Source organism: Ctenocephalides felis, unplaced genomic scaffold (assembly GCF_003426905.1).
Source record: "Ctenocephalides felis isolate EL2017-DRISC unplaced genomic scaffold, ASM342690v1 CF-g0.4_SCAFFOLD_03573, whole genome shotgun sequence".
Lineage (NCBI taxonomy): Eukaryota > Metazoa > Arthropoda > Insecta > Siphonaptera > Pulicidae > Ctenocephalides > Ctenocephalides felis.
The window spans coordinates 23,263,370-23,276,321 of NW_020539727.1; the positions used below are offsets into that span (position 1 = coordinate 23,263,370).

Consider the following 12,952-nt stretch of genomic DNA (forward strand, 5'->3'; position numbering starts at 1 on the left):
ATAAAATTTCTTCTGTAACAATGTAAGTTTCATTAATCCTCCTAAACTATAATTCGGATTTTCATGAATCTTCCTGAAGTTTGTTCGGGAAATTTTCTAGAATGTTTTGATTCATAGAAATATAGTTAGATTGTAGAAATAAATGGAAAAAATACAAAAAACAGCTTATCATTGTTTGACCTTTAAAATATTTAAGGCATGTTTGACATTAAAACAAATGGCAACTGTCATTTGCCAAACATTTCTATTCACTTATAGGCTAAGGCAATACTAAAATATAATAAATTCATGATTAAAAATAAAGAAAATGTAATGTCTACATTATTATTATCGAAAAGCAGCTGAGATGTGCCATAATTAAAATAATATAAGATGCAAATAATATAACATGCGAATCGTGTTCTCAACGTGCGCGTGGTTTGCTTTTGCTTGCAATAATTTTGTTTGCGCAGTTTGCGAACAGATTCGCCGTACGAATTCGTGCAAAGGAGACGAGCCATAAGAGATTGCGCTCAAAAATATTCAATTTGCAGTCGTTTTGCCTTACTATACTAAGTCACAATACAAAAAAAATTATTTAGAAGTTTCATTGTGTCAAAAATTCATATGGTTAGCATTTTGTACGGAATATTTACTCAATGGAGCGCTTTGGGTCTGAACTTTTTTTTACTGTTTTCCAATTCATTTGGAATTTTGGAAATAGGCTCATCTTACTCTCAAGTTCAAAAGTGAAAACAATTTTGACTCCTTTGCACTACCCGGGGGGATGCCATTTCTTTTCAGTGGTGTAATAACGTTGGGTGTGGATAAAAGAACTAATTATAAGAGAGAAATGTTTAATAATGTTTTTCAAAAAGCAAATACTTTTCAAGTTACTGGCTACTGATAATTTGTTTCTTTTTTGCGTTTTTCATTGTTTTTTGCTAATATCTTCAAAAATATACATTTTAACGAAATCATGTAATGAACAAAATTATATCAATTAAAATCTTAATAAATCGCTATTTTACAGTGTTTTAGGAACATTATTAGGCTAGATATGAAAATGGGTTTTTATAGTTCTCAAAATAAGCTTTAAAAGAAGTACTTCTGCGTGTAAATTGAGTGAGCTATCATGCAATTATAAGACGCATACAATGTTTTTTTTTCATTTAAATTAAATAGTTTATGAGAACCATTTCCACCAAAATTAAAAATAATCGTTTTCCATCTAGAATTAACTTGGTTTGAGAGATTAAAATAGTATTCTAGAAAATACCATAACATTCGTACAAACGATTTTCAAAAAATCATGATTTCATAAAAAAAATCCATTTAAAAAACAGCCAATTTCTCATTATAATATCTCTGAAAGAATACGTATAAAAGTATATATATATGTATATGAAAATTCAAGGTATTTTTCAGACTAATTATTACTTTTTATTATTTTTTGTTACACAAATATTGATAGAGTTCTAATTGTTTAAAGAGTGCGCGGCTGTCCAACCGGAGTATCTTTCGAGCCCTTTCAAAATAAGAGAAGTTACGGTAAAATTTATGATAGAGAAAGTTGTGGCTCATTTAATCACCTTTAAAATAGTATATTACAAGTTATGATAAAATCAGAATTAAAAGAGTTATAATCCAATTAATGCGGGGGGTGGTGACAAAATGCAAATTGTTTTCACGCATACGCTTTTTTCCTCTCCATTTACAGCAATAATTTTGTTGATAGTAGGTTGAATAGAGCACATGTGAACAAAAATTTGACAAATTAATTCACTTGAAATATGAACTTAAGTAATAATGTATATTGAATTATTAGTGTGAAAAATGCAATTTAGATATTAAAATACTAAAAGCCATTTAAAATATGGTACGAAATTATAAAAATTGTAGGCAACATTATTGAAGCAATTATTTTGGGTAGAAAAATCCAAGGTGATATTGTATCTTGACCGCGCATGCTATGTATTAATTCTTTCTGAATTTGTTATACTTTTTAAAAGATTTTAATTTTCAACACGTGTATCTATGCTATGACAATAAATACATGGTGATAAATTTGGAAAATCAATGTTTTAGCCGTGAATAAACAAAAAATCTTTCATTTAAATATCCACATCTACAGGTATGTCTAAAAATATTGTATAACCCTTAAATTCAATAAAATAAATTGAGCTATTGGAAATAAATTTGTTCTATAAATCACAGTGTATAATTTTTAATATATAGTTTTATTGAATATATTTTAATATTTGTTAAAGGGATAATTAAAGTGTTAACTGTAGGAATTGAAAATAATTATTTTATTTGAAACAGTACTACATTTAACATCACTCATGTATTGGTGTAAATAGTAACTCGAAAAACAATAATGATTATTTTTAACTGAACGGTATAAATATTAGTATAGGATATTAAAAAAACGTAGAGGTGAGTACAGGACAACGTCTGTCGGGTCATCTAGTATATATATATATATATATATATATATATATATATATATATATATATCTAGATGTTTATTATGAAGAGAAAATCTCAATCAGATAATTCTCTCTAATATTTTCCTTACACCTTCATTATTTTTATTTTTTCCAATTTTCTATCTAGAAATGATTTTCTCATTTAATTATTTTTCTCGCACAAAAACGTGTAAAAATATTTTGCTTTGTTAATTAAAATAATTAATTAAAATTCAATCAATTGGATTATTTAGGTTTAATATAATGAAGTTAAACAACAGATTTGCTTCCAATATTAATTTTTTTAGTAATTAAAATATTATATTAGTAAAGTTTTTATCTCCAATAATGAAAAGTTTAATTTTGTTTTTGATGATTAAAAAAAAATTAACATCAGTTTTTTAGTTTTTTAGTTTTTTGAATTTAGTTTACCTAAATTATAGAAAAATATTTAAAATTATTTCTATTATCAAATTTACTCTAATTTTGCATAATTTTTAACTCCTGGTCAAAAATAACACAAATTTATATTTATTTTTAATGAATTTTAAATAACTCAAATAAATTTCTTTACTATATTTTATATAATAATTTTAATATATATTAATAAAAAATCAGATAAATTCGTAATGCTTAGATAAATTTAATATTTTTGATTTAATAAATTTAATTTAATTTTATATAATTAAGAAATAGCATTAGTTATTTAATTTTTCAAATTCAAATAACATAAATTCTAAAAAAGTTTGTAAATTTTATTTTTATTATTTTATTTATTCTAATTTTGTATAACTTTAAACTCCAGGATAAAAAGTAAACAGATTTATATTTATTTTTAAAAAATTGAATAAATTTCTTGAAGTATTTAATTAATAATAAAAAATTTGATAAATTCGTAATGTCTAAATAAATTTAATAATTTAAATTCATTAAATTTAAATTTGTTTTATATAATTAAAAAATAACATTAGTTATTTAATTCTGCAATTTGACTTTACCTAAATTATAAAAAAGTATGCAAAATTTATTTTTATTTATAGATTATTATAATTTTGCAAAATTTAGAACTCCAGGGTAAAAAGTAAACAGATTTATATTTATTTTTAAAAAAAATTGATTGAATAAGTTTCTTTATAGTATTTAATTAAATTAATAAAATTTTATTTGATAAATTCTTAATGACTAAATAGATTTAATATTTTAAATTTATTAAATTTAAATTTGTTTTATATTATTAAGAAATAGCATTAGTTATTTAATTCTGCAAATTGAATTTACATAAATTATAAAAAGTATGTAAAATTTATATCTATTATCAAATTTACTATAATTTTGCAAAATTTCGAACTCCAGGATAAAAAATAAACAGATTAATATTTATGTTAAAAAAATTGATTGAATAAATTTCTTTATAGCATTTAATTAATAAAAAAAATGAATATATAATTTAAATTTAATATAAATTCGTAATGTCTAAATAAATTTAATAATTTAAATTTATTAAATTTAAATTTGTTTTACACAATTAAAAAATAGAATTAGTTATTTAATTTTGCAAATTCAATTTACCTAAATTATAAAAAATATGTAACATTTATACTTATTAATGAATTTACTGAGAATTTTGCCAAAATTTAAACTTTAGGTTAAAAAGTAAACATATTTATATTCATTTTTTTTAAAAAAAAGATTGAATAAAATGTTTTATAGTATTTAATTAATAAATAAAATTGATAAATTCGTAATGCCTAAAAAATTTAATATTTTGAATTTAATAAATTTAAATTTGTTTCATATGATTAAAAATGGCATTAGTTATTTAATTCTGCAAATTGAATTTACCTAAATTATAAAAAAATATGTAAAATTCATTTCTATTATCAAATTCATTCTAATTTTGCAAAATTTAGAACTCCAGGGTAAAAAATAAACAGACTTATATTCATTTAAAAAAAAATGATTGAACAAATTTTTCATAGTATTTAATTAATAAAAAAAAAGATAAATTCCTAATGTCTAAATAAATTCAATATTTTAAATATAATAAATTTAAATTAGTTTTGCACAAATAAAAAATAGCATTAGTTATTTAATTTTGTAAATTGAATTTACCTAAATTATGTAAAATTTATTTTTATTTATGGATTTAATATAATTTTGCAAAATTATGAACTCCAGGTTAGAAAATGAACAGATTTATATTTATTTATAAAAAAGATTAAATAATCTTCTTTATAGTATTTAATTAATAAAAAGAAAATGGATAAATTCTTAATGTCTAAGAATATATAAATTTGTTTTACACAAATAATATTAAATAACATCATTCATTTAATTTATGAAATTTTAAAATATAATTCACCTAAATTATAAAAAAAAATGCAAAATTTATTTCTATTATAAAATTTACTCTACTTTGCCAAATTTTAAACTTTAGGTTAAAAAATACACACATTTTTAGTTATTTTTAATGAATAATACAAGTAATAGTAATAAATTTTTATTAATTTTTTTTTTTTTATAGTATTAATAAATAATTTCTTAGTATTAATAATAAACAAAATTCATAGTACATAATGTTTAAATGAATAAAATTATTTTGTGCATTTTCCAAATAAGTTTCTAACTTAATTAATTGATTTTCACCTCAAAAAATATTTGAAAATATTTCGAAAACAAATATTTTGTTCTCCACAAAAAATTAACTGGAATTAATTCTTTCAAAATAAATTCTGTTTGTATAATTTTATTAATACAAAAATAATTTCTTAGTTTATTCTAAACGGTTTTAGACTTTATAAATTTATAACTCTTGTATCAAAATTAACTCCCACTACTGAATTTTAAATATTATGTTAATAATCGTTAAAACTTTTCTCGAAGAATGTATCAAGATATTTTTGCTTTAATTAATTCTTAAAAACTTTTTTTTTTCACAAATCGCGACTTCTGGCTCATAATTAATTTTGTCCTAATAAAACTTTTTGAAGAATTTCATAAAGTTAAAAATATCTACAGATTATTAAATTCTTACATAATAAATACTTTGATACAAAAAAAAGATTTTTCTCTCAATCTCCACGGTTTACTTAAAAATATTTTTGTACAAAAAATAATGTAAATATTCCTCATTTAATTTTTTTCTGTAATAGTTTTTTTATTAAATTTGAATCCTCTATTCACATAATTTTATTTCTAAATATTTCCTTTACCTTTTTATAAATTCTCAAAGAGCATTTTCAACTTTTCTAGTATTCTATTTCTATTTCAAGTAGAAAATTAACTTATTTCTCTTCTTTTCAGATGTAGCATTCGATTAATGTGGTTGAGGACTTCTATAGAAACTTGTACGTATATATATATATATATATATATATATATATATATATATGTATATATTACAAAAGAAGTAGTATTAGATGTTTTTCAAAAGAAGAAAATGAAGCCTTTGTAGTAAAAATCGATTTTAAACTTTATTGTGGTAAAATGATAGTGAAGTAATTTTGGGTTTGTTGATATTTTATTGCAATTTTTACAAAATTATATAAAATTATTATTGATATATATATATATATATATATATATATATATATACGAGGTGTGTTCAAAAAGTACCCGGAATTACTAATAATTAAATTTCGCGGGTCTGGAGTGTCTGATTGTCAAAATTTTTTTTTTATTGTGTTGGTATACATGCCCCTAAAGTATGATGAAATTTTCAGCTATATTCACTGTTTACTTTGTCTGTGGTAGTCGCTAAGGTTCGACGTGTTTTTCTGAGCTCGGCGATTTTTACAATGGAAGAATTGAAAAAGTCAAAGAATTTGTATTAAATTTTGCGTAAAAAATGAAATAAAGTGTTGCAAAGTGCAAAAATTCACCAGATATGGCTCCGTGTGACTTTTTCCTATTCCCAAAGTTGAAGAGACCCATGAAAGGACGGCGGTTTTCCTCGATTGAAGAAAATCGCCGAGAGTGCTCAAGGACATATCAAAAAGTGAATATCAAGGGTGCTTCGAAAATTGGAAAAAACGCTGGCATAAGTGTATTATATCTGGGGGGGACTACTTTGAAGGGGACCACATTAATGTAGACGAATAAATAAATATTTTTTTGAAAAAACGAAAATTCCGGGTACTTTTTGAACAGACCTTGTATATATATATATATATATATATATATATATATATATATATTTAATATACAATAATGTTTAAAAAGTATTAATTAATTTACGTAAAAAAAAATTATAAAATCCATGATGTGTTCTAAAAAAAGTTCTTTCTAGAATTAAAATAATTTTAAATATGTATAAAAATCATTTTTATTTAAAACAAATATTTCCAAGGTAATTTTTAATTAATAATTGGGTCAAAGAAAATTGAAGTCGACCTAAAAAATCCAAATTGGGCCCAAAATATCGAAATATTAAATTATTGAATATTAAAAATATAGAAGTTGTACGAAAATTTCTGAATAAAAATACACAAAGTGGTGTCAAATATATAGTCGGGCCCCAAAAATTCAAAAAGGCCCGAATCCAAATTGGTTCTAAAAATAATCCAAATTAGTTTTGAAATCAATACAAGTTGATTAAATAAAATAATGATATTGGACTGGTATTTTGTTTAAAATAAACTTAAAATGATTTGATAATTTGGCCCACAAAGTTGGTTAAAAAATCTAAATTAGTTCTGAATATTTTGGGGCTAGAAAAATATTTAATTTGGAAAACAATCCTAAGAAAATTCAAAAATAATTTAAATTGAATACAAACAAACATTGATAGAAAAATTGATAGATAAATGGAAAATTTGGGTTATTTTTTCGGTTTTTGTCAAATAACTCAAAAATTTCATATGGAACCGCCCATTTTCAGTTACATAGGGTGAAACTAAATAAATAAAATAAATAAAAATGCATATAAATTTTACATATTTTTTTATAATCTAGGTGAATTACATTTTGAAATTTCATAAATTAAATGAATGATGCTATTTTTTTAATTATATAACACAAAATTTACCCTTTTGATATTAAGGATATAATTTTTACTAATATATTTCAATCACGAGAAATTTGAGAAATATTTAAAATAGGTCCAAACAGTATCTATAATTGGACCTAAAAATATATAAATGTGATTTTAAACTAGTGAAAAAAATTAAATTGGACAGAAATCTAAATTGTCAACAAAAAATCCCAAGTTGAACCAAAAAACTAAATTAGGCCCAAAAATATACTTGAAATTAGGGTTTATACAAAAACCGACATTTCAGAAAACCGGTTTTCGAATTTTAATTTTACTAAAAAACCGGTTTTAACCGGTTTTCGAATTTTATATAGAAATTAAATTTTTGCTCGAATATTCTGTAATTTATCCGCAAATTTAGTGTAATTTAGAGCAGAATTTGACTGAATTTATTTATTGTTCAATTTTATAGATAGTAAACAAAATTATTTCAATTTTAATTAGTAGAACAAAAAAATAATAGTTTATCTTAATTAAATAACTTTGAAAATAATTATTCGTTATTCATGCATCATTTTTACATGTAAGAATGAAAATATTTTTATGATAGTTAAAGAAGTTTTCGAATAAATAAAAATAATACATTTTTAAATAAAAAAAATTCATTGAATAAAAAAAAAATAAAAAAATATTAGATACGTTGATACATACTTGTTAATATCGATTTTAATTTTAAAAACAATTAAGCTAAAATTTTATTTCTATTCTGAGCAATTTTAATTAATTAATTTTAAACATTCTAATTGTTTTTTCGTTAATAAAATATGATCTAGAAAAATTGAGAACGTCTATCCAATTGCTACTTAAATGTGTCCTTTGTTTACTCACAAAATTTTCAGAAATAGAAAATACTGTCATACTTGCGACCAAATTATGTTTAATTGTTTTTAAAGCCTGATATAATAATTCTAAGTTTTTTGTTCTTTAATTTGTGGCTTCTATGGTTCAAAACTCTTATTTTAAGTTTGAGTAGAGGAAGTTACTTCTCCAAGAAGAAGTCACACTGATTGAAATTAATATACGAGTATACACTGGTATAAAAATCTAAATTAATATGAACAAAATCATTCTGGAAACCATAGCAGCCTGATAAGATTCAAAATGCTATTGAACCGATATGATTTCAAGAATCAAAACGCTTTCATCTATCTTTTATATTTGGCTATATTTGTCATTTTCCATTTATACAGCGAAAACCGACTTTTTTCACTAAAAACCGGTTTTCGAATTCCATAATTTTAGCCAAAAACCGACAAACCCTACTTGAAATATATCTTGTGAATTTAGACCTAATTAATTTTAAACAAAATTTTAATTCAAAATTTCAGGTTGGATAAACATCAATGCCCAGAAACAACAACAATGCAGGACCCTTGATCTGCCACAACCTCGCCCAAAATACATACTCTACCACCAAAAATCAAACAAACTGATAATGTAACCTCCAAAACCACCAAAACCCTTAAAACCAACAAAAATGGACGCACTATTCCAAAACCTAACCACAACCATCAACAAAACTTCAACTATCACCAACTCCATGGAAACACCAGAATTTATCATCACAAATTTTGCCAACATAGAATATCTACCTTCCGATGAACTTCTACAATTTTATGGCCCTAAACGTGACCCTTTGTACATTGTTGTACCAATGACAGTGGTGTACTTCATGATATTCATTACTGGTATAGTTGGTAATATCAGTACTTGTATTGTTATATCCAGAAACAAGTCGATGCACACTGCCACTAACTACTATTTGTTCAGTTTGGCCATGTCTGATTTACTACTGCTTGTGGCAGGGTTGCCACAGGAGATGTGGTATATCTGGTAAGTGGTAAAAATGGACTTATGATAAAGAATTTTTTTACTGTGCTCCAATTTGTATGAAATTTTGGAATTAGGTTCGTGTTATCCTAAAGTTCAAAAGTGAAAATAATTTAGACTCTTTTGCCACTTCCCTGGGGGATGACATCACTTTTCAGTCGTGTGATTATATTTTTCCAAAAATTCTTTCAGAAATCGTTAGAAGAACTTATTATAGGAAAAATATGTCTTTTATAGTTTTTCAAAAAAACTAATACTTTTCAAGTTACTGGCCACTAAAAGTGCATAAATTTTTGGCGTTTTTCTTTGTTTTTTTTGCAAATATTTCCTAAAATATACATTTTAACGAAAATCATGTAATGAACAAAATAATGTCAACTAGTGGTGTATGGTATATCGTGCCTTAAGGCAAATTGCCGGAACTTCCCGTACCGTAATGAAATATTCGGGAAATTCTAAACGTTTTCAAATATATTATTACAAATACTGTATCATTCATTATTTTTGCTATCTTGTTTGTTCTATCAAAGCAAATCAAATGTAAATCATAAATAAATCAATTTATGTCCAGGACATTAACAATTGTCGTTTCATTCCGAATTCAATTTAAAAAAAAATAAAATAAAAATAGTTGCCCAATTTACACAAAATTGAAAAAGTGCTCCCGTATAGTCACAGTCTAAACGCATTTGCAAATAATTCTGTGCGACATTTTCACTTATACTGCGCTTAGCTCGGCGGCATTTTCGCATTTTTCAATAGTTTTCACAAAATTGGAAAAGTGCGCCAGTACATAAACAGTCTAAACGCACTCGGGTGAATATTTGTACCAGAGTGGCGCTTAGACTGTGCTTAGCCTGGGTAATTTTTTCAATTTTTAATCCAAAATTACAAAAATATTTTTTGAAAAAAAATTAGAAACAATTTTTTTTGCAAATGCAATTATTTAGTTGAAACAAGCAGAAAGTTCTTTGAATCATTTAAATCGGGCACTTAGTTCTCTCAAAAACTGGCATTTTTTTAACATTTAGCTCTGTATCTCCGAAACCGCTGGGCCTACCTTTTTCAACTTTTCCCCGTCATTACGAACTGAATGCTTTTTAGATCATACAAATTGGATGATCCGTTCTCTCAAAAACTTGATTTTTATTTTCTGCACTCTTTGCTCCATATCTCCGTAACGGCTGGACCTGCTTTTGCTAAAAACTAAGCAGCACATCTCCTTATCAATAGGAATCGAATGTTTTTTGAATCATTCAAATCGGTTAATCTGTGCGCCCGAAATCGTGGACAAAAAAATGCGGACATACAAAACACACTACACATTCGTAATGACGGAGAAAAGTGGTTATTAGTTTTTGGCAAAGGTAGGCCCAGCGGTTTTGGAGATGCAGAGCTAAATGTGCAAAAAAAGGCCGTTTTTGAGGGAACTAAGCGTCCGATTTAAATGATTGAAATAACTTTCTGCTTGTTTCAACAAAATAATTGCTTTTGAAAAAAAAATGTCCTTAATTTTTTTTCTCAAAAAATATTTTTGAAATTTTTGATTGAAAATTCAAAAAATCACTCAGGCTAAGCACAGTCTAAGCGCCACTCTGGTACAAATGTTTACCCGAGTGCGTTTAGACTGTTTATGTAATGGAGCATTTTTCCAATTTTGTGAAAACTATTGAAAAATGTGAAAATGCCGCCAAGCTAAGCACAGTGTAAGTGAAAATGTCGCACAGAATTGTTTGCAAATGCGTTTAGACTGTGACTATACGGGAGCACTTTTTCATTTTTGTGTAAATTGGGCAAGTATTTTTTTTTGAAATTGATTTCAAAATGAAATGACGATTGTTAATGGAGATAAATTGATTTATTTATGATTTACATTTGATTTGCTCAGATATAACAAACAAGATAGCAAAAATAATGAAAGTTACAGTATTTGTAATAATATATTTGAAAACGTTTAAAATTTCACGAATATTTCATTACGGTACGGGAAGTTCTAGCAATTTGCCTTAAGGCACGATGCCATACACCACTAGTTTATCCAGGGGTTGCAACCCCCCGGAGCGTTGTGACGGTTTATTTGACGTATATTTTCACTTTTGAACTTGAGTTTAAGATGAACCTAATACCAAAATTTCATGCAAATTTGAGCACAGTAAAAAAAATTCAGAGGTTAAACCCTTATTTTCTATGGAGTCTAATGTTGGTCTTTTACAGGTCAAGGTACCCCTACGTCTTTGGTGAGGCTTTTTGTGTGATTCGTGGTTTGGCAGCAGAGACTTCAGCAAATGCAACAGTTTTAACAATAACAGCTTTTACAATTGAAAGATACGTTGCCATATGTCACCCTTTCCTCTCCCACACCATGTCGAAACTCTCGAGGGCAGTCAAATTAATCCTTATAGTCTGGTTGATATCCTTGTCCTTCGCCTTACCACAAGCCCTTCAATTCGGGATAGTCCAGCAATACGACATGGACACTTGCCAATACAAAAAGGTCATCCTTGAACATTCCTTTGAACTGTCAACCTTCCTTTTCTTTGTGACACCAATGACTCTGATCACTGTCCTTTATGCCCTAATTGGATGCAGATTAAGGGCTTCCAGTATGATGAAAAGAGAAATCAGCATCAGACACAGGAGGAATAAAGGGATTTATGCCAAAAATGGTTTGGCTGCACACAGAACAAGCTCTGGTGCCGGTGATGGTGTGGTAAATGACAATTTGGTCAGGTGCAATAATAATGGACAGATTGTTAGAGGTGCCAATGGTGGTGCCAATGGTGCCAGTGGTGGTGCCAATCGGAGAAGGAATGGCAGAGGTGCCAATGCACATGGACAGAGTTCTAGGAGGGTCTTGAAGATGCTCGGTAAGTGAATTTTTAGCAATTTTTCATTTTTGGCACTCGCTGCCATCATTTTGACTCACCCATGGATTTATTTATTAGAGTTATACCAACTTCTAAACCACTTGTCCGATTGAATGAAATATATAGCAAATTTGTTCAAAATTCAATTATCTACAACATTTTGGAACAACAAAATGCTCTAGAGCAACTCGGTATACTCTAAAATTACAGTAGAAACTTGATACGTTATTTAAATCGTGGTGCAAATGCTGAGTGTACTACTAATTTGACTCACTCGAGCATATATTTATTATAACTTCTAAAGTAATGATCCAATTTGAATGAAATATATAGCAAATTTGTGCAAAATTTAATTATCTACAACGTTTTGGAACAACAAAATGCTCTAAAGCAACTCGGTATACTCTAAAATGCTGCCAAAAATTCAGCTACGATCTGCCACCAATTTGACTCACCCATGCATTTATTTAGTAGATTTATATAATGCCAACTTCTAAACCACTTGTCCGATTCGAACCTAATATACAGCAAATTTGTGCAAAATAAAATTATCTACAACATTTTGGAACAACAAAATGCTCTTAAACAACTCGGTACACTCTAAAATGCTGCCAAAAATTGGGCTACGATCTGCCACCAATTTGACTCACCCTTGCATTCATTTATTAGATTTATACCAACTTCCAAACCACTTGTCCGATTCGAACATAATATACAGCAAATTTGTGCAAAATTAAATTATCTACAACATTTTGGAACAACAAAATGCTCTA

The 12,952-nt window shown here is 26.1% G+C and overlaps 1 pseudogene; it reads right to left on the reverse strand.

The window, feature by feature from the left end:
* Positions 1-12,952, reverse strand: part of LOC113389798 — a 177,256-nt pseudogene that overhangs the window by 139,874 nt on the left and 24,430 nt on the right.